At 34.6% G+C, this 23,329-nt stretch overlaps 1 protein-coding gene and 1 pseudogene across 1 annotated transcript in view; both read left to right on the top strand.

Moving 5' to 3' along the window:
- The window catches only part of ERBB4 (erb-b2 receptor tyrosine kinase 4), a 1,360,303-nt gene that overhangs the window by 351,004 nt on the left and 985,970 nt on the right, over positions 1-23,329 (top strand). The window lies entirely within an intron of this gene.
- LOC140510889 (ATP-binding cassette sub-family F member 3 pseudogene) overlaps positions 19,618-23,329 on the top strand; it is a 29,005-nt pseudogene continuing 25,293 nt past the window's right edge.

The raw sequence follows: 23,329 nt of genomic DNA, 5'->3' as shown, positions 1-23,329 counted from the left end.
TACCTAGAGGGATATGATTTTTGACACAGATATCAGTATGTATTGGCAGAGAAAAAAAGCCAGCTAAATACGCCGACTGGCTTTAATTGATGAAACCTATACATTGCTGGAGAAGGATTAGAATGGTAGGTATCATGTCATGTCTGAATTTGGGTTCTAGCTCAGATGCATAGTACAATAAGTGAGTGCTGAATTGTGAAGCCTCTTCACCTCTCTCAGGCTTAATGTTTTCATTTCTAAAATGAAGTATTCAAAGCAGGTGACGATTAAAGTCTTTTTTAACTTTAAATCTGAAATTCAGTGATCTAATAAATGATCTCCCTATTTGGAAGAATATCCTTCAGACAAAATCTCCTAAAATCAAGGTTCCAATCCATGAAAGAGTTAATCCACTCAGTTTGGGAACTCCTCCCTTGGGGCTGAGATATTTTGAGTGATTGACAAACTTTCCCCATGCAACATATCTGACCGACCTCAAATCATGCTTTCCCATCCCATTCATTGACTTGTCCATCCCAGCTCTCTGGCTTTTTTGTTCCTGTCAGACCACTACTTGTGTTTCTTGTTTGCCCTTTTCTTCCCATCTCATCAACTACTCTTGGCACCATGACAAAAATTTGCACTGATTCTAAAAAAGAATGTACCAATTGACTGCCCAAGTTAAGTTACTAAACCAAATTAAGGGACTGCCTTCAGGGTAACACAACTCTATTTTTTTCTTTTCTCAACTAACTTTTCACTAACTTTTCAATTTTCCTGGCCAAAGTTGTGTATCACGGCTGCCACTATATATTGTGTCCTCTTATTAGGATGCAAACTCTCTCCTGTATTTGTATCCCCAGCATTTATCATAGGGCTTGGTGCATAGTAAGCACCAATGTATCTTCTTTTGTTTTCATTCATTCGTTTATTCTGAAGTTACTTAGTGTTCTGCACATAAGAGAAAAAAAGTCAGTGCTACATGTCTTAGCTTATCCAGCATAATTCTGTGACTGAAAATATTGGCACCAAATAACTGCATTAAAAATTGAATTGTTGAACTGATAGGATAGTGTATCCTAAATGATTTTGAGATAAGGAAACACTAAAATGTTCATTGTGACTATCCTTGTATGGGGACCACCCTTCATCCAATAAATAAATTCTTGTAAAGTGTGCAAATCCAGTTTTAAGAAGTCAAATCCTCTCATTGTGATAGATCAACATACTAAACCTTGGCAGGAAAGAATTTTATGCAATGAGGAGTCCTTTGAATAATTAATAATTGTAGTTTGAGAAACATTTTTTGGTAAATTTAAATTTTCCTTGAAAATGTCCATTGTCACAAACTTTCTTTTTTTTTTACTAATTTACATCTCTCCATCTTGAAAAAATAAGCTTATTAAATCAATAAAATTAGAGAGTACCTGGTCATCTTTGAGCTTTAAAATTTTTTTCACACCTTTGAAAATAGTATTTCAGTCTTCTGAACTTTAGGATCATTTTCCTTTGATAACATTTCATTTTGCTAGCTCTTTTATTCTTTTTTTTAGCTTTTCAATTTTTATGTATTTCTGGAAATGGAGATCTCAAAATTCAAAATAATTTTGTGTACTTGATTTTAAACAAATTTCAAAGAAATATATATATAACATGCATATAAATGCATATATACATAGACACATATTAATGTATATATGAACCCCAACATAATATACATGCATAAATTTAAGCATCTTGTTCTATTATGCTTTCCAACTTGACTTTTTATTAACTTTTTGAGTTATTTAATGAGCTGTTGTGTTAAAATTACACAAAATCCAACATCCTGAGTTCTTGACATTAAAAACTATTATAAAAATCCCATGGCATTTCTCTAATACTCTTTGTAAAAAGCCTAATCATTTTTGAGTAACCATAAAAATTAGTACAGACCCAGTGCCTATTAAAACATATCAGACCCATCTGAAATTAGGTAATAGACAAGTAAAAATCTAACCAAATTTGAAAGGTCTCATAAAGTTAGTGTATTAGCGCCTTGAGAGGCAGATATTTACTGTTATCTGTTGCCTTTTCACAGTATCAGTCTTAGGTATGGGGAGGCCTGGGGAAATTTTACAGAATAGTGAAAAATAAAAGTATGTTAGATGATACGTTGCTATCCAACTGTATAACATGTTTTTAAGATTGAGTCTTATCATGCCCCAATCTTTTGAACTTAATATAATTTTAATAAATTGTACTTATAAAGCAAATTTCCCTAAGGAGAAAAAAAGTGCTTAGGAGACATTATTCATCAGAGCCTATAGAAATGTTATTTGTTATAATGGCAATTGTATTCTAGTTCTAACTTGCAAATTTGGAACCCTTACTCAACATCAATTTGTTATTAATCATAAGTTGAGAAGTAAAAAGATTCAGAGCATTTATTAACTAATGGCACATCTTGAAATTGCATGTTGGGTCTAAAATTTGAGTGTGTGTGTGTGTGTGTGTGTATACACACACATATACATATACACACTTACATAGATGAGTGTGTGTGTGTATACAGTATTGGTGTCTCTTAATGGCTCTCTCAATCTGTGTCATTTTTGGAAAAAAAAAAACAAATTAAACCAAGTTAAGAAGGAACTACCTCCAGGGATTAAAAAATACTATTAAAATATATATTCAAATATTATAAATTCCCTTAAGGAACTTCATACCTTTTTTTCCTTGTCAATTCTGTTGACAAGTTTTTAACAATAGCGCTTTCAACCCCAGGATAGCAGAAACTTTACAAGATATTGTTCAAAAGTTAGTAGTCTAACTATAAATCATGAATGCTTTGGTAAGAGAGAAAATAAACAAACAGTATTTCCACTGAAGTTGATGCTTACTATATCAGTATAACACTTACAAATATTTATATTACCAATTCTTTTTCATATTCCTTTGCTATTAATTTAGAAATAATAATAGGTAGCACTTATATAGTACCTGCTATGTGACTGGTATTACTAAATGCTTTATATATATTTCATCTGATACTCATAACAACTTTGGGAAGTATGTGCTATTATTATCATCCTCATTTTGTGATTGAGGAAACTGAGGCAAATAGAAGTTAAGTGACTTACCTAAGGTCACACAGCTAGTAAGTGTTTGATTGCAGATTTGAACTCTGGTCTTCCTGACTCGAGGTGCAACACTCTATCCACTACACCTATTTGAGTTATTTTTTTTTATTTTAAATCAAGCCATAAACTTGTGTTCAGGAAAGGGTTAAAAGTTTTGGCGAGATAAGAAAATGATAGGATATGTAACAATAGAAACCAGTCCAGATCTCTCACTATATGGAGGAGAAAATTAGGGCCCAAATGGACAAAATAAGCAGAATGGTAGAAAGATTCTGGTCAGAAGATATGAGTTCAAATTCCATCTTCATTACCTCTGTGACCTTGAGAAAATCTTTTAACCTCCTTTGTCCTCAATTTCTTAATGTGTAAAGTGGTAAGAAATAGATTCAGTACCTTGTAGGCTCCTTCCTAGCTATAGGTATGTTATCTTATGAAATTTTAATCCCATGAAGGGTCTTGTCAAAATAAAACAGTTATTGACCAAGTCAAGACTAGAACCTAACTCTTAGCTTGTTTTTACTTCAATAAAGAATGTATAAGTTGTTTTCTTGTAATTCCTAGGTGTGTCTTGGCAGGTGAACATCCAGCTGTTTCATGCATTCTTTAGTTATTTTGGGTAGATTCTTTTCTTTATTTTTCTGACCACTAGTATTTCTAAATCAAATTATAGAAAATATCAGAATCGGTTATGAATGAGCGTAGCAATGTGTTATAGTGGGTAACAGTACTAACTTGGAAATCAAAGAGACCTGGATTTGAAGTCTGGCCATAATCTGTATGGTCAGATGTATGTGTCAAATTACTGTATGTATCAAATTACTTTCATTGCAATTTTTATGTCTTAAAGAAGCTTTGACTAGATGAACTCTAATCATGTGGTTGTTCAACAGTTTCAGTCATGTCTGATTCTTTGTGACCCCCTTTGTTTATTTTTTTGTTTTTTTGGAGGGGCAAAGGTACTGGAGTGATTTGCCATTTCCTTCTCCAGCTCATTTTACAGATGAAGAAAATGAGGCAAACAGGGTGAAGTGACTTGTCCAGGATCATAAAACTAGTAAGTGTCTGAGGTCAGATTTGAACTCAGGAAGATGAGTCTTTCTGACTCCAGGTTCACTGCTCTATTCATGGTGCCATCTTGCTGCCCTGAGTTCTGCCCATATTAATTGGCATTTATGTATGCTTTGAGGTTTGCAAAGGTCTTTAGACATACTGTATAATTCAAACCCTCACAACAGGCATATGTGCTGAATACTGAAAGTTTTGTTATCCTAGATTTTTAGAGGAGGGAACTGCAGAGAGAAATTAAAGAGATTATTACATATTTTAGGCTTGATTTGAATTCATGTTTTCAGGGTCTCAAGTTGGGTCCTTTCCTCTGTATCACTTTGTAAGTTCCCTTCTTGCACCAAAATTCTGCCATTCATTGGATTACTCTGGGCTTTCATAGAAACCTTTGTCAGAGAAGACAGAAAATTTGTATAATGCTGTCCTGGCACCTTTCCCAAGGAGGTACTATACTTTGTGCCTACTGGGCCATATTATCTCATGCCCAATTACTAGTCATGTAGTCACATCCAAGCTGCTTTAAATGAAAAATTAATCCAATTAATTGAAGCTTTTAAAACAAAGTAATTTGCTGCTCTCTCCTTTGCTGAAATGATCTTATTAGCATAAATTAGCCTTTGCTTTGACTTTTTTCTGCTTGAGCCTCACAGACAGATGTGAATTGTCCTATCCTTATAATAGGAAGCCTGGAAGAGACCTAGAGAAGTTATTTAAATCATTCTCTGCCTCCACTCTCCAACTTCACATAAATGCATCTAAACGGTTTTAGAAGAGAATTCTCCAAAGACTGACTGAAAAATTTGTGAGAACAATGACCTTTGAAAGTCATTTTAAGTCAGGGAAGTTGTGTTCCAAAAGTTCTGTGGCCACAGAAGTCATCTCAGCCATCAAAATGCACAGTGGGTCTTGGTAGAAGCTAGAAAATGTTGCCAGAGCTCCCCTTTCCCAACCCAAACTAGTCCTAACTACATGGGTGCTAGAAGAAAACCTACTAAGAAAAACCTCTAGGAAAGAAACAGTTGTAAAAGTGAACACCAAGAGCATTCATTTGAGGGAGGACAAGAGAATTAGAAAGCCCATTCAAGAAGTCTTTTATAGGTAACCATCTGCAGTTATTCAATATGTTTTTAATTTTTGAGGTACACAGAACGTAAGGCAAAGTTCATGGAAAAGAAAATGTCACAACCCAATGCTAGGAAAATATCTCAAGGCATTAAACTGCAGTGCTAAGAGGAAAGTGCTGAAGGCCTTTTTAGCATTATCCAGCTGCTCACACACCTTTATTTTCCTTTGAGTACTTTTACCATATATCAGGATGGGCTTGAACCAACTCAACTGCTGAGTTTTGAGGGTGAGCATTTACATTTCAGAAATTGGCAAGCACTAGGAGTCAGGGTTTGATTTGTTGTTTTGTGGATTGCCCAGACTTAAGAAAGTGAAGAATGAAATGTTAATAATGCAAATGGAACGTAAAACTGTGTAGTGCCTGCATTTTATTTTCCTAGAGTCAGTTGTTAAATATTTACAAGTACACTCACCAGGGGGTGAAGTTTACTCAAAAGCATATTCAAGGATTCATAAAAAGTATGTAGAGATATTTTGTATCTGTGCAGAAGATTCCTGGGAACCTCCTGTCTCCAATTGAGACTGTCCTAATTTACTCAAAAATGGATGACATAAGTAACATGCCAGATACTTTTTATTGAAGTCAACACACTTGGTAGTTTAACCTAATTATTCCTTGAACTGTTATTCTTGTGGCGCAGACAGAAATGAAGTGTTTTCCTATTTGGCAAAAGATGCTGAGGTTCAGTGAACAATGTTAACATCCTGTTCTATTCTCTGTATACAGAAGGGTTAATTAATTAACCCTGCACTGGCCCATACTGATCTAATAGGAAAACAAAACAAAAAAATAAATAAAAACTAGTGAGCAAACACTTGGAATCATATAACATTATTTCTGGAAGAGACCTTAGAGATCATTTAATTCAAATGTCTTTTCATGTAAATTAAAAAAAAAAACAAACAAAAACCTGACACTCAGAATAAAGTAAAATGACTTGTCCAAAATCCCATAGCTAGTATTAGTCATTTCAGTTGTATCCAACTTTTCATGACCCCATTTGAGATTTTCTTGGCAAAGATACACAGAGCTGGGTCTAGACCACAGCCCTATTGATTAACAGTCAAGTACTCTTCACCAGCCCACTGTATTTGTCATTTGTTCTCTGGTCTGTTTAATCATTTCCCATTTTCCACTAAAATTCTCTAAATATTTTCCTTTTCCAAGGCCTTGATTATATGAACTTGAAACTAGAAATTCACCTTCATACTTTGCCACCTACTTGTCATGTAAGTGTGGACAGTCAAATAAGTGCTTTGGATTCCGTACAGTGCTAACTATCTAGCTTTAATGCCACAATCAATCCCAGTTAAGTTTCACAAACCTACCCTCTTTCATGAGTGCATGGCTAGCTCATTTTAATAAGGATTCCATACACTGAATTTGAAGGCATTACAGCAAGATTTCTTAATCTTAGACACTTCACTAACGAATAAGAAAAAAAGTAGCAAGAACTAAGAAATTATACTGGGTTATGTTTCTACTGCATTCCATGCGTAGAACCCTTATTAAAGCCATTCAGAGACCTGCAGACTATGGACATTATTGCTTATTCTTACGTATGCTCATTTGATTATGGGCTCTTGGGAGGCAGTCATTTGTATCTTGTTTTGTCATTTATATCTTGGGTTTCTGCCTTCATAACTAGGCAGAAATCTTCCCTGGTAGGAAGTTGCAGTGCTTGAAATCATAAGGGATTTTGCGCTGAATCCCAGATCCCTTAGGGTGGAATGTATTTGACCACTCATTCTTTTTTTTTCACTAATCCTGGAAATTTCAAGTGACCATTATCACAATTCCAGATAACTAACTGCAACCCCTTGTCACTTCGAAGTGATTGTTTTAAAATTATGCTGAAAATCGGCATGTTGGCAGTGACTTCAGGAGTTGGCTAATCTAGTCTATTAACTTCAGTTTACACTGAATCTAATCAATTTGTCTTTTAGATTTTATATCTTCATAGTCAAATCAGTTTCCTTTTTCTTCTTCACAATAGCCAATGAGAGACTCTTGATGCTTGTTTATAAATGTTATTACCTAGACCATAGGATTACTAATAGATAATCTAGTTGTTCCAGTTCCAAGATTGTCTATTTAAAAAATAAATGCTTTTGTGTGATTTTTTTAAACCACAAACTCCCTTCTCTAATGAACTTTTCTAAATTATACAGTGCATTCTCTTAAGATGCTTTAGCAGTTTTGATTGGGTTGACATGAGTGTTTGTGGTGTAGTAGAAATAGCCTTGGACTCAAAGACTTTGATCCAAATATCACCTTTGGTATTTATTCGTTTTATGACCATGGACAATTTACTAACATCTCTGGCCCCGAGCTTCCTCATCTGGAAAATGAAGAAAGTAACACTCATAGTATTGACTTCACAAGGTTGATATGAGACTCAAATATGAAAATGTATGTGAACCATCCTTATAGCACCAAATATGTGTTATTATTAATATTATCACGGATGTTATATGTTTTATGAGAGGTAGTGTTGTAAAATAGGTAGAAAGACAGCTTCAGAGTCAAGTCTTCCTGGCCTCAAGTCTTCCCTTTCACATAAACTGACCGTATGAACCTACTGTCACTTAATCTCATAATATCCCAAGCAACTCTCTTAAAACTATGAATTATAGATGCTAGCCAATCTGTACTGATAGTATTCTCACCCTGGAAGTTACCCACATAGGTGAAATCACAAGTCTAGATCCAAAATGAAACTTTTATGTATATACATATAAATCAAGGCAATCAGCAAGCATTTATTAAGCACTTATTTGCATTCATGCGTACATATATACACGTATGTAATTCATTAATTCAGTTGATCCATGAGACCTATTATTTCACTAATGTGGCTATTACCTTCAGTGCTATTAATTGCCGCCCATCCAAGTGACACTTATACATGTTTCCCCATAAGTTCACCTAATTTTGTCAACCCTGAAATACTGAGATCCTTTCTCAAAGCCTCATGACATTTATAATGATACTAATAGAGGATGTGAGTTTTCCATTGATTATCCCTTGCACTTACCACATGATCAGCCATGTAGTTTTCTAAATTTTTGCCATTGTTTAGTTATTTTTCAACCCTGAGCAATTCTTCATGATACTTTTGGGATTTTCTTAGCAAAGATAATGGAGTAGCTTGCCATTTCCTTCTCCAGCTCATTTTACAGATGAGAAAACTGAGGCAAACAGAATTAAGTTGATTTGTCCAGGATTTACACAGCTGCTAAGTGTCTGAGGCCAGGTTTGGTCTCAGGAAGAGAAATCTTCCTGACTCCAGTCCTGGCCCTTTACTTACTGTGTTACACAGCTACCCTTTCTAATCTTACAAATTTTTGTTATTTTAAAAGTTTTAAAATATTTATTTAATGTCCATGACCAATAAGGCCATAAAATATTCAGATATATATACTTACACCAATAAATTCACTTAAAAGATAGACCTTTTTCTTACTTTCTCTCTTTAGAAATTGTGACAGGTATGAATGATGTGATAAAGATGAGGAAGCATTTTAATAATATGCTTACTTTATGCGATTAAAACTGAACCCCCTACCTGCATTTTGACATTCAAAGATGGCTCTCAATCATTTTTCTTAAATAAATGCTTTTACCTTTCCATGAGCCCAGTACCTCCTGAGTGGCTGCAATCTGTCAGAGGCCTCACTTGCCAATCTGGTCACTGGTTTTTTTGGCTCACTGGGAGAAAGTAATTATGCTACAGTAGCGGCAAAGAAAGGGCAACTTCTGTGCCATCGATTAATTGGCATTGATAAATCAGCTACATTAGTGTTACATGAAAATGGCATAGCAGATTGATGTAGAGTTTCAAGTTCTGTAGCAATCAAGCTATAGGGAGCTCTTTGGTGTTCCATCTGGGAAAGAGAGTGAGAGGTGGCGAGGATCATGCTATGGGGAATTGTGGAAGGTGCTTTTCGGATGTCACATATCTGAACTGACACTTTGATGTGTTCGAGTACAATCTCCCTTGTCAAAATATTTCTTTCTTTAGCCATGCTCAGTCTAATGCGATCAGATCACAGTGTGGAATGCTGCCATATCCTTTTAGGTGTAGATTTGTCTTGGAGTTACAAGGTGCATTGCTTCCAAATTGTAGTGCCATGATTTAAATAAGAAAACTTGCAATACCAGATAATGTTAAATTTACAGCATGCCATGCCACCTTTAATAAGAATCTTAGATGACAGCTTACAGCGCACAAGGATTTCTATAGTAAAGCTTTCCACGTACTGGTATGGGGATTCTCTGTGTATGTGGCAACTTTACAACAACATGATCCATAAATAAACCTTAATTTGGACACACAGTAATTGATTTCCTGTACTTTTTGAATGTTGAAGCATTTTTTCCTAGTCCTAGCATCAAGAACAGTTTTATGGGATAGTGTTATGAAAATTAAGTATAAAAGAAAGCTTTCTAGGGGAAGAATGGGTGTTTTGAAATTGACAGATAATTTCATAAAATATTTTTGTTTTCATAATTGAAGGCTAGATGGGAATTTGAACTATTGGGAAAAAATAAAAATCAACTGTAATTCTATAACTTTTATGAACATGGCTATGCATTCTTTCAGAGAAAAAAAGAACTGATATATCTCTGTCCCATCTTAGTGAGCCAACCCATTTTAACAAAGAATGAAAAATTAAATCAACAAAACTAATCAGCACATAAAATGTATCTGACTCTAAATTCAGTAGTTCATACCAAAAATGTGACATTGATACAGAGAAATTATTCTTTCCTTTAGAATTACGGGGATAATTTTGGCTTACTATTTTAACCAGTTTAATTTCTCTATTTTTAATTTATAATTTGACATTTAAATCTTAATGTGCTAGGATCAGTTTTAGATATCAAAAGTGAAATTTGTTTGAACAGTTTCTAAACATGAATATTAAATTATAACATTTAGATTAACACAAAGTTTACAAAGTATTTTACATGGTCCTTTTTTCAAAAATTGTGCTAATTACTTTGACCTTTTATTCGATATTCTTTAAAACATAGTATTGATACTATGTTTTTTAGAGAATATTACTATAGCATACTATCTTTTATATTATTTAGGATTTCCAAAAATTTCTTTTCCTGATAGCCTCTCTTATACTGTATTTCTTCTCCTTACTATCTTCTTTCAATTTATTCTTGAGGGAAATACCCTAAAGCAAAATATACTTGATTTGAAGTCAACCAAACCATTTTTGATGGTTGAAGTTAAGTTCTGGTATGCAGCTGTAGTCAGCTCATTCAGCTAAATGCTAAGCGATTAAGAAAGAGAATAGTGAATTTTAAATACAACCTTAATAGTGAAAAATTTGCAAATAAATTGTGGTATAGAAGGTGATATGATTTTATTGTGCTGTAGAAAATGGGGAAATGCATATGATTTTAAAAGGGAAATGGAAAACCTTTTCTAAACTTAGTTACCAAATATAATAGAACCAGAAAAACAATTTGCAAAATGACAACAGCTCTGAAAAAAGGCATGTTCTGAAGGCTTCAAGTATGATGATCAATGAAATGACCATCTCTCAATACTATTGTGCTATGAGAAATGAAGGGGATGGTTTCAGAGAATCCTGGGAAGATTTGTATGAACTGATATAGGGGACAGAACCGTAACAAACAATTCAATTACATTATTGTAATTGTAACGCTATAGCAAAGAAAGACAAACACATTTGAAAGATTTAGGAACTCCAAGCTATACAATGACAATACATAATTGCAGAAGACCCCTGATGAACTATGATGCCAACCTCCAGGTAGAGAGGTGACGGTTCCCTGTCACATTGGACATGGCCAGTATGGGAATTTGTTTTGAATATCATACATGTAATAGGAGTTTCACTTTTCTTACTTTCTCATCTCTGTAGCTGGATCAGGGAGTGAGAAGAGAGGGACAAAATACATATCTAAAAATGAAATAAAATTGAATTTTAAAGAAAAATCCATGATTCCAGAAGATTAATGATAAAACATGCCACCCAACTGCTGGCACAGGTGTGACAGATTTAAGTACAGAATGAGACATAATTTTTATTACATATACACACATACATATGATAAAAGCTAGGGAATTTGTTTATGCATGTATGTACATATATGTATAATGCATGTGTATATAAATCAGGCTCCCTGATTGGCTACATACATATACACATAAGTGGACAAGTGTGTATGTATACACACAAATGCTCACACATGTGTATATACATGCATGTGGATGTAAAGACATATATAGGTATCATTAATAGCTAACATTTATACAGCATTTACTATATACCAGATACTATGCTAAACAGTTGTTATCAACTCACTGGATCCTCAAGACAACCCTAGGAGGTAGTTGCAATTATTATCCCCATTTTACAAGTGAGAAAACTGAGGCAAAAAGAGGTTAAATGACTTACCTAGTGTCACAAAACTAGAAAGTATCTGAGTCTGGATTTGAACTTGGGTCTTCCTGATGCCAAGGCCAGAATTCCATCCACTGTACTAAGCAGCTGCTTGTTACCTATCTATCATGTAGATATTGTGTAATATGATTAGCTACTCTTGTATCTTACTTCCCTTAACCCTTAGACTCCCTAACCTAGAGTCTAGAAGACTAGATTAGTTGGTGTCTACATACAAAGTGAGATGGTACCTATGTTATTCTGTGTTACATGTTTCAGAATATTATATGAGCCAGTGTATAAGCATATATACATATGTAACCATCATACTTCCAATGTGTATCTCTGTGCCTGTGGAACCATAGCTGAACAGACTGATGTACTTAATATTACTTATCTTATGGATGTGGACACTTAAAGGGCCTGGCTTTTTTTTAACTTTGCATTAAAAGTCATTGGTGCAATAGCCAAAGTTAGAATGATATTAAAGCTTCTGAGAGTAGAACATGGGTATTTATTAGACAATTAGATTCTTTCTTGAGACATTTAGGGCTTTTTCAAATAATGAAGCCTCATTTCATTTAAAACCTGCATTCATCGACGGAGGCAAACCCTACAACTTTTGTCTGCTCACTATCATACTCTGGATACTTGCTAAAGTTAGGTATTCATTGGAACTATTTTAAATAGTTCTATAAAACCGCAAGAATCCATGGTAGAGGAGAAGATGTTGGCACTTGGAATCAGGAGAAATTAGGGCTTGAATTTCATTTCTTACATTTATTTGTAAAATGAAGACAGCATAGGGAAATCAGGCCTTGTGACCTTAGGTACAGGATAGATAGCAGGCCTGCGATTTCATTAGTATAGGAAACTTTTCATAGAAACTTAGCATTTTCTTGACTTGTGAAACTAGTTAGCAAACTGAATTAGTATTAGCAATACCTATAAGGATCATCGATAACTGCTTGTATAGTAGACACTTAATAAATGCTTATCGACTTAAATAGGTTAAGTGACTTGCCCAGAATTATGCAGTCAGTATTAGTCAGAGGTACAGCTAATTGGCACAGTGAATAGAGCCCTAGACTTGGAAGCACAGACTAATTTTTAGGAGTTCAAATCTGGTCTGGGACACTTATACTAGCTATATGACCCGGGGCAAGTCACTTGACTCTGTTTGCCTTAGTTTCTCATCTGTAAAATGAGTAGGAGAAGGAAATACCAAACCACTCAAGTATCTTTGCCAAGAAAACCCCAAGCAGAGTCACGAAGAATCAGGCGTGACTGAAATGACTGCACGATGACAACAAATTTGTCAGAAGTGGGCCTTGGACCCACGCCTCCCTGGCACTTCTATTGCCTATGCCACAAGGACTTTCTGCCAAAACGCTTTGAGCAGATCACTTAATCTTTGCCTCAGTTTCCTCTCCTATAAAAGGAGAGTAATAATATTTGAATTCCATACCTCATAGAGCTGTTGTGAAGCACAAATGAGATGCTGTCTATAAAGTGCTTTATAAACTGTGAAATATCAGCTATTATTATTATGGTGTTCTAGTGAAGTTGGACAACCTAGCTTTTAATTCCATCTGCTTGACCAATCATATAAAATAATAGCTTTCCTATAAGTTGCAGTTCTGTAGCTCATACTTTAAAAAGTATTCATAAACTTTCCATGATGTGTTTTTTTTGTTTTAAAGTTATGTAAGTGATAGCATTTTTCTTACTTTTTTAAGTGGGGATAGTGACATACTTTTAAAAAGTGCTTTTTTAACTATGAAATAATATGCCATATTATCATTCCTATGCCTCCACCATAATAGATTTTAAAGTATTCAAATGAGAAAAAAAATCTTAACTCTGAAAAGGATGAGAAAGTCCTGCCCCCAAAGGAATTACTTTAAAATAGGAACTGTACAGTGCCTATGGCAGGATTAAGGAATTAACTGCAGAGAAATAAAGGGTAGAGACAGACAAAAGATAGAAACCACAAGATTAGAACAAGGAAGAGAGAAGAAGAAGGGTGAAAAGTGAAGTTCTCTAGTTGAAGTGAAATAGCAAAAAAGTATTCCTAAAACTTTATTCCTTCGAACCTTCTGAAACATTGTAACTGAATGGCCCTTTTTTGGGTATTGGGGTTACCCTGGGTTCTGAAAGTCTATGTTGGTAGATCATAAGCTTGGGAGGTCCTGTTAATCTGGGAAGGCTTCATGTATGTGTCTGAAGGTAATACATTGGTCATTCATTCATCACCACATACTTGGCTAAGAAGTGATATTTTAATTTTTTTTGTCCAATTAACTCATTATTCTGTAGTTCATATTATCAATGAGTTGATATGTGCACTTATAGTGGGAGCAACAGGTCTTAACTTTGACGTTCATGGATTTCCCAAAGAGGGCAAAGGGAGCCCATAAACTTAGAGGGAAAAACCATCTTTATTTTTTATAAACATTCTCTGAATTTAGAATTTCTTTCATTATGAAAATAAGTGCTAATCCATAGTAGTATTAGCAGAGCCTGTGCTGTTGTGATCATTAAAAATCATAGTATTTTCATAGCCCATTACAGTCATTGCAGATATATTGAAATATCTTTGATTCTCATCAATACTTTGAAATTGCTGCAGTTGTTATACCAGCCATGTAATTGCTGTTTTTCCTTTGTAATTAGTTTCCTTTCAAATTCCATGTATTTTTTTATGCATTTAAGAGATTATTCTCAGCATGGGTTCATAGGCTTCACCAGCGTACCAAAAATATCTAGGTCCATGACACATAATAAGTAAAGAACCTTTAATCTGCAGGCATGTAAATATAGATCCTTGATTTATGCAGATAGAGAAGCAAAGCTTGGATTGAATTACACTTATTTACCTGACCTACTACTTGATATAATTTATATATCAGATGTTACATAAATGTATAGTTGTCCTGAACATTATTTAGGTAGACACATCTACAAATTAACTTCTACTGCTTTAAAAGCATTTTATGTCATGTAAGCATGTCATTTCCTTCACCCTGGAGGGAGTGGACAGTTTAATTTTTGCATATGTTGATTACCATTTTAGGCTTTTGTAAGCAGTTTATTTGCTAGTCACAGGGAGATTGAAGTCATCGCATCAGCAACCAAAACAACTGTCTTGTAGGTAGTTTTATTGAATTACTATTAATTTTGCAGGAGTATCAATTAAAGAAATGGTAGAGTTTATCTATCTCTGATTTTACCTTTTCCTTACTAATCTTTTTAATATATGTGGAACATAGAGCTTCCCATCACTGTTTGACTAGTTCAGCTGCACCTCCATCTTAATTCCTCTATAACTTGCCAAGCTTCTGGGCAAGATCCTCCTTCCCCTTTTAAATTCACTCACTGAGCTCAAAAATTCATATAAGCCAAGGGATGTGTGTAATCACATGAATATTTAAGAGAAGTTGTTGGAAAGAGTAAAAACAGAATTCCGAGTTTACTTTAAACTGCCTAACACATTACAAAAAATATCAAGCAATAAAGTCAAATAAAAAAGGTTTTTTTTTTAAAGACCATATATTTTTAAAGTTGACTGAACCACTAACTCATGCTGACCTTGAGCAAATCATTCAATTTGCTTATGGTTCTTTTAACCCAGCTGTAAAATTGGGGAGCAAAACACACACACATGTCATACCTTATTGTGAGCAAGATACTGCATCTGAACTGTGCTCTCCATGGTAAGTAAATTACCATCTAAAGAAATCAAAGTGAAACGTATGAGAGGAGATCCTTTAACATAAACATAAGTGTCCAGTAATGATGGAACGCTCAGGCAAGGGAACAAACAGAATTACTCTTTAATGAACTGCTTTTCTAGATCACTTATGCTGCTGGTGCTTTGCTTTTGAAACTCAAATTAAACCATTTCTCATGTTTCTCATTTTCGACTTTCTTCTTACGGTTGTCATTCAGTAATACACTACACCTCTATTTCCATTAAGAGGCCCATGAGATGAGAAATCCTTTGTAAATATTAACACGTGGAAGAAAGATGAATAATGTAAGTCATAAATAGGATAAAAATATGCTGAACAATTTTGATTTTTCTATCTGTGACCCCAGTTTCATATAAATGATCATGAAAATATGACAAGGATCTATGGCTTGATATAATAGGAAAACTTCCTAATGATTAGAAAATTCTAAAGTGGGATAGGTTACTTTGAAGGGTAGTCCATTCTTCCTCACTGGAGTTCTTCACACAAAAGCTAGATGATGTCATCTGAATTACGTTGCAGAAGGGGTGTCTTTTAGCTATGTGTTGAATTAGATGGCTTCTTTCAGGCAATTTTGTGCTTCTTTGCTGGAGTCAGACTTATTTTAAATGAATTTGCAACTTATTTTTCTTCCAAACACTTCTAATAGACAGAGTAAAAATTAAGTTCCTTCTTGTACCTAGGTGAAGAGGAAAATGAGTCAGAAACAAGAGTACACAGGATGGGCAACAGTATAATCATTTCCACATACTCTGCATATCTATCTTGTCTTTATATTGAATAGCACACTCTCCTTTGACCTCCTGTAGGTGCTTGAAATTCTGTTAATTTAACAATCATACATTTCCTTGTGAAGGATCTTCTACTATTCTAATCTGTTATTCACATCTCTCTTTTCTACATTATTTACTTTAGGTATTTCCTGAATTAGAGTGTCAATTTTTGAATGTTTTATTAAACTAGAGTGAACTGAATGGATGGAGTTACTTTGTTATGACTTTGGAGTCCTAGCACTATGTTTTGACAACAATAGGCCCTCAAAAGTAATTATTCGATTTAATTTAGGTCTTGTGAGCCAGCCACAACTCATATGTGATTGAGTTCTCTAAGGCAAATACTGGATATAGGTGGAGTCAACATTCTCCCACGGTTCAGTCATTGCTTTAAAATTATACTTATATTGTCAACATGTAATATGTAAAGTGAGATTAATTAGATTTTAATAAAGTGTGTTAATTTAAGTAATTCATCACTTGGAAAAAGGAAAATATTGCAATAAAACCTTCTTTGGAGTCTGCTCAGTTACATTTCTCCTAAATGCATGCCAAGCAGAGATTAGATGTGGCTTCATACAAGATGTTCAGCACAACCACAGCTATGAAGAAAGTGACTTTATGTGACACTGGTGGTGGTCTGCTCACTGTGTTGCATAAACACAATTTTGGATGTTCATAATATAAAGTGCTAAATTACAGATTAAGAAAATAACTGTAAAATAGCTCACCTCTTGCCTCTAGAATATATATTTTCAAGATTACGTTATCACAGTCATATATTTTAATGATTAAAATAAGACTTTTTGGAAGGCATTCAAGGAGAACTAGTTTTTTAATGTCTTTTTAGTGTTTATCTTCATGATGTTATGGCACCTTGTTACATCAGTATGAATAAGAAAAGGAAAAATACAAAATACCATACCTTTAAAAAATCATGTCTTAAGTTATTTTAGGTACAAGCCTATATGAAATCTACATTAATCCTTATAATAATGGTTGAAAACCAACAGAAAATATGTTTCATTATTCTCTATGGTTCTTTCTTCTTTTGAAAAAGCCCAGTATCTTATTAGCTTTCTTAGCTGCTATGCAACATTATTGACATATCAAATACGAGCTAACAAAATCTCCAAATATTTTTTCACATACACTTTCATCCAGCCATATATCTCCCCATCTGCTGTTAAATCAACTGATTCTCTGTAGTGTAAGATTAAAACTAGTTTTGCATTATCCCTACTAAATTTCATTTTATTAGATCTAGTCAATCAATCAACAAGCAGTTATTAAAAGCTTACTATATGTCTAGCCTCTCATTCTAAGCCTCTTGCTCAATAAAATTCAGTGCTTCCCTGTTAGCTCCAAGACTGGGTATAAAATCCTGTTTGGTGTTCAAAGCCCTTCATAATCCTCTCCTCCTCCCATGGCCCCAATCTTTTCAAACCTTACTAGCCTCCATTGTACAAGATCTAGATACACTGGCCTCCTTAATATTCCATAAACAAGACATTCCATTTATCAGCTCTAGACACTTTCTCTGGCTATACCCCATGCCTGGAATGTTCTTACTTTTCTTCCTCCTAGATTCCTGGATCCCTTTAATTCTCACCTAAAATCCCACTTCTTGAGTAGAACATTGTTCACAGAAACAGCTACAGTGTGTGATGATTGATTTTGATAGACAGCCCTTCTCAGAAATGCAAGGACTATAACAGTTCCAAAAGACTCACGATGATAAATATCATCCACATTCAGAGAAAGAACTCTGGAGTCAGAAGGCAGAGCAAAGCAGACTATTTTCTTTTTTGGATTTGTTTTGTTCTCATATTCTCTCCTATTTGTTATATTTTTTCTATGCCACATGACTAATATGAAAATTTGTTTCATAGGAATGTATGTATAGAGCCATATTGTACTGCAACCCATATCCCATCTTGGAGAGGGAGGAGAGAGGCAAGGGGGTAAAAAATTTAAAACTTATGGAAATGAATGTTGAAAACTAAAAACAGATAAATTTTAAAAAGAACAATGCCTAACAAAAAGTAGATGTTTAAAAAAAATAAAATCCCACTTCTACAGGAAAACTTTCCCATTCACACTAAATTCTAATGCTTCCCTCAGTTGATTATTTTTAATTCATCCTATATACATAGCTTGTTTGTACTTAGTTGATTGGCTCTTCCATGACGCTGTGGGGATGAAAATCGCCAAACTTACAATAAAAGAGACTGAGAATAGCTCAGAGCCAATGGCACTTTATTAAAGGTTCCATTGTCCCATGGTCCCCTTTAATGAAGTAGACCTCTGATTTTCCTGATGATCTGAGATGTCCCCTTCTTCCAGGGCCTTATTTTCTAAGGTTTGGTACCAGATTTGATGTCTGAACATTCTGAGGATGCTATACAAAGTATAAAATCACATTGGTTGATATATCTTGCTTTGAGGGCCAAAAATGATGCTTCAGCTAGAAATAGTAGAGCAGTGATGGGGGAAAAGGTGGGGGAGGGTTAGGAGGGCTCTGATTAGGCAAAGCATGAAGTGCATCTCCACTGACTAAGTGGTACTAAGGTGGTCATCTTCTCATGTTGGATAAGAGAGAATGGTCCAGAAGTATGAAAATAAGTCAGGGAACTTTCCATGGAATTGAGTCACCTCTTGCATGCGGGGTTTGGTCACCATTAGAAGGAAAAACAAAGTTGGAGACGTCTAGTTAACTTCCTGTGATTAAGCAAGAACACTCACAATCTGCGCCTCACAAAGTGCGCTTCTTGGGCCTAATATGCAGAATTTATAATCACCATTCCTGTGGAATCATAGCTGACTAATACTGAGTGAAACAGAGTAGGGGTCCAAATGAATTATTTCTTATGATACTGTGAGATGCTTGAGAGCAGGGGCTCTCTCTGCCTGTCTTTGTATCCTTGGTTCCTGACACATTATAGGAGCCTAATAAATGGTTTAGAACCTTTTTGGATTCTGATTCTATCATTCAATTAAGCAAACAAATAAAAAACAACTACCTCTTATATTAACTACCTTTTATATTTTGAGGTCTATATTAGACTTTGAGCAATACAGAAATTACATTACCAATTGGAAGACTAATAAAAAAATTCTTGGAGAAGAGAACATTAAAATTAGGCCTTAAAATAACTATTATCTTTATCAGTTAATTGTTGAATTATAGGTTTATTCTTAGTTTGTGTGTCTTATAATATGGATAAGAAGCAAATGATCTATAAAGACCTATTCAATTTCTACCTTAAAGATAAGGCATGAAAATATTCCTTTTCAGTGATATTTGGTAATTAGTGAGAAAGATGGAAAAAAAAATCTTTTGGGAAATAAAGGATGATTGAAGCCATGGTATTAGAGAGAAAGAAAGATGGCATTGCAAGTAAGACCAAAAGATCAATTAGTAAAAAGGAAAGGAACTCATGTAGTAACCAAGGATGTCATCATGGACTCAGAGAGAATAGGCTGTGAAATGATTCAGTAAATAATTGGCAAGGTGATTGTTGTGGCATGAATTCTCTCTAAGACAGAGTTCTTTCATTGCATACTAATCCCATCCACTCCTATTCCACATAGATGACTTTAACGCAATACTGGAGCTGTCCAGCAATATTCCAATATGTGTATTGCATTCCTTCCATAGATCCTGTCTTCTATCTTTATGATATTTCCCTCCCTCCCTCCCACTTTCTTCTTTTTTATTTCCCTCCTTCCATCTTTCTTCTGTCTATCCATCGTACACACACACACACACACACACACACACACACACATACACACACACACATAAAGACGTGCCATAAAGAGCACGAGAGATTTTCAATTTTCATAAATTTTGTGCAATTTTAAGGATATTTAATTCTATCTGCACAAGTGATTTCTTTTCAAAAGCAAGTTTCAGTCTCATCTATGTCTTATTAGATGGTCTTCAGAGATTGATTTGACGATAAAAATTGCTTGGAAGATCCAATCCAATGGTTATGAGTCTTGGTCATGAGTATTTTATAATATGTTAATAATCATGCATTCATGAAATGTAGTTTAAAATATGCTTGTAGATCAAACCACTTATTCGATGTTACAGTATAGCACTAATTTCTTCCTTTGAGATCAAACATTTGCCACTGGTCAGAATGCTTTAGATCTAGATTATCTGCATCCATAAAACAAGTATGATTGTGATGAAAAGAAATTATACCTCAACATAATGCAGGGATAGTCTTATATTTATTATATTAAAGCCAGATCCAAATGTTTTAAAGAAGTTGACAAATTGGCATTACTCCATATAGGTGAAATAATTGGAGTACTGAATATTTTGTTTATGTACATATAGAAGTTTGGGGTTTCATAGATGTAGCCTCACATGATATGTGACACTTAGCTCATATTTAATCTCACATTGATGAAAATACACTGTACTTTCAGTATCTTTACTTATACCTTAAAGTTCCTTTGGCATTCACTATATTAATCTAGGCAAAATATAAGCTTCTTTTTGGGGGAAGGGGCTTGGTTCTTTTTAAAAAGGAATATTTGTTTTTAGTTTTCAACATTCATTTCCACAAGATTTTGAGTTTAAAATTTTCTCCCTATCTCTCCCCTCCCCCACCCCAAGACACCATGCATTCTGATTACCCCTTCTCCCAATCTGCCCTCCCTTTTCTCACACCCCTCCCTTCCCTTATCCTCATTTTCTCTCTTTTCTTGTAGGGCAAGATAGATTTCTATACCCCATTAACTGTATTTCTTATTTCTCAGTTGCATGCAAAAACAATTCCCAACATTCGTCGTAAAACTTTGAATTCCACCTTCTCTCCCTTCCTCTCTCCCTACCCATTCCCACTGAAAAGACAAGCACTCCAATATAGGCTATACATGTGTAGTTATGCAAAAGACTTCCATAATAGTCGTGTTGTGAAAGACTAACTGTATTTCCCTCCATCCTATGCTGCCCCCCATTTATTTTATTTTCTCTTTTGATCTTGTCCCTCCCCAAAAATGTTTACTTCTAATTACTCCCTTCTTCCATTTGCCATTTCTTCTATCATCCCCCTACATCCCACTTATCCCCTTCTCCCCTACTTTCCTGTAGTGTAAGATAGCATTTCATAGCAAATTCAGTGTGCATGTTATTTCCTCCTTAAGCCAAATGCGATAAGAGTAAGCACCACTTTTTTCCTCTCACCTCCCCCTTTACCCCTCCATTGAAAAAGCTTTTTATTGCCTCTTTTACGAGAGATAATTTGCCCCATTCCATTTCTCTCTTTCTCCTCCTAATATATTCCTCTCTCACCCCTTAATTTTATTTTTAAGATATCATCCCTTCCTATTCAGCTCACCTTGTGCCCTCTCTCTTTCTCTCTATGCATATATATATATATATATATATATATATATATATATATATATATATATATATATATATATATATATATATGTATGTATGTATGTATGTATACAATCCCTCCAACTACCCAAATACTGAGAAAATTTCAAGAGTTACAAATATTAATTTTCCATGTAGGAATGTAAAAGTTCAACTTTAGTAAGTCCCTTATGATTTCTCTTTCATGTTTACTTTTTAAAGCTACTCTTGATTCTTGTGTTTGAAAGTCAAATTTTCTATTCAGCTCTGGTCTTTTCATCAAGAATGCTCACAAGTCCTCTATTTCATTTAATAACCATTTTTTCCCTGAAGTATTATACTCAGTTTTGCTGGGTAGGTGATTCTTTGTTTTAATCCTAGTTCCTTTGACTTCTAGAATATCATATTCCAAGCCCTATGATCCCTTAATGTAGACGTTGCTAGATCTTGTGTTATCCTCATTGTATTTCCACACTACTCAAATTGTTTCTTTCTGACTGCTTGCAATATTTTTTCCTTGTCTTGGGAACTCTGGAATTTGGCTACAATATTCCTAGGAGTTTTTCTTTTTGGTTCTCTTTCAGAAACTGATCAGTGGATTCTTTCTATATTTATTTTACCCTCTGGCTCTAAAATATCAGGGCAGTTTTCCTTGAAAATTTCATGAAAGATGATGTCTAGGCTCTTTTTTTGTTTTTTTTTTGTTTTTTTTTTGTTTTTGTTTTTTTTATTTTTATTTATTTATTTTTTTTTTAATTTTTTTATTTTTTTAATGTTTAACAATCACTGCCATACAATTGCGATTTTATCCCTCCCCACCCACCCCCCACTACCTCCCTCCCTCCCCACGACTGCATACAATTCTGTATAGATTCTACAAATACTTTCCTATTGAGTATATTTTCACTATAGTCATGCTATGTAGTCAGACTAAGATAAATGAAAGAATCCGTATAACAAATCAGAACATGATACACAAACAGATACACATACACAAACATGATCTGCTACATTATGTGAGTGACTTCCATATTTTTCTCTCTGAGTGTGGAAGGCATTTTGCCTTGAGGTCCACCATTGGGATTTTTTTTTTTTTCAGAAGTTCTTGTGTTATTACAAAAATCTAAGTCTACCAGAAAAAACTCTCACACACTGTGGTTGTTGCTGTGCATAAAGTTCTCCTGGTTCTGCTCCTTTCACTCAGCATCAGGTCATATAAGTCCTTCCAGGCCTCTCTGAAGTCTTCTTGTTCATCATTTCTTATGGCACAATAGTACTCCATTACATTCATATACCATAATTTATTCAGCCATTCCCCAATTGATGGACATCCCCTTGACTTCCAGTTTTTGGCAACTACATAGAGTGCTGCTATAAATATTTTTGTACATGTGGGACCCTTTCCCATTTTTATGATCTCTTGGGGATATAGTCCTAGTAGCGATATTGCTGGGTCAAAGGGTATGCACATTTTTGTAGCCCTTTGGGCATAGTTCCAAATTGCTCTCCAGAATGGTTGGATGCGCTCACAGCTCCACCAACAATGAATTAGTGTTCCAACTCTCCCACATCCTCTCCAGCATTTATCATTTTCTTGTTCTGTCATGTTTGCCAATCTTATAGGTGTGATGTGATACCTCAGAGTTGTTTTGATTTGCATCTCTCTAACCAATAGTGATTTAGAGCATTTTT

The sequence above is a fragment of the Notamacropus eugenii genome, chromosome 6 (assembly GCF_028372415.1).
Source record: "Notamacropus eugenii isolate mMacEug1 chromosome 6, mMacEug1.pri_v2, whole genome shotgun sequence".
Classification (NCBI taxonomy): Eukaryota; Metazoa; Chordata; class Mammalia; order Diprotodontia; family Macropodidae; genus Notamacropus; species Notamacropus eugenii.
Note: the sequence above shows the minus strand (reverse complement) of the source record. Positions and strands in the feature narration are given on the sequence as shown.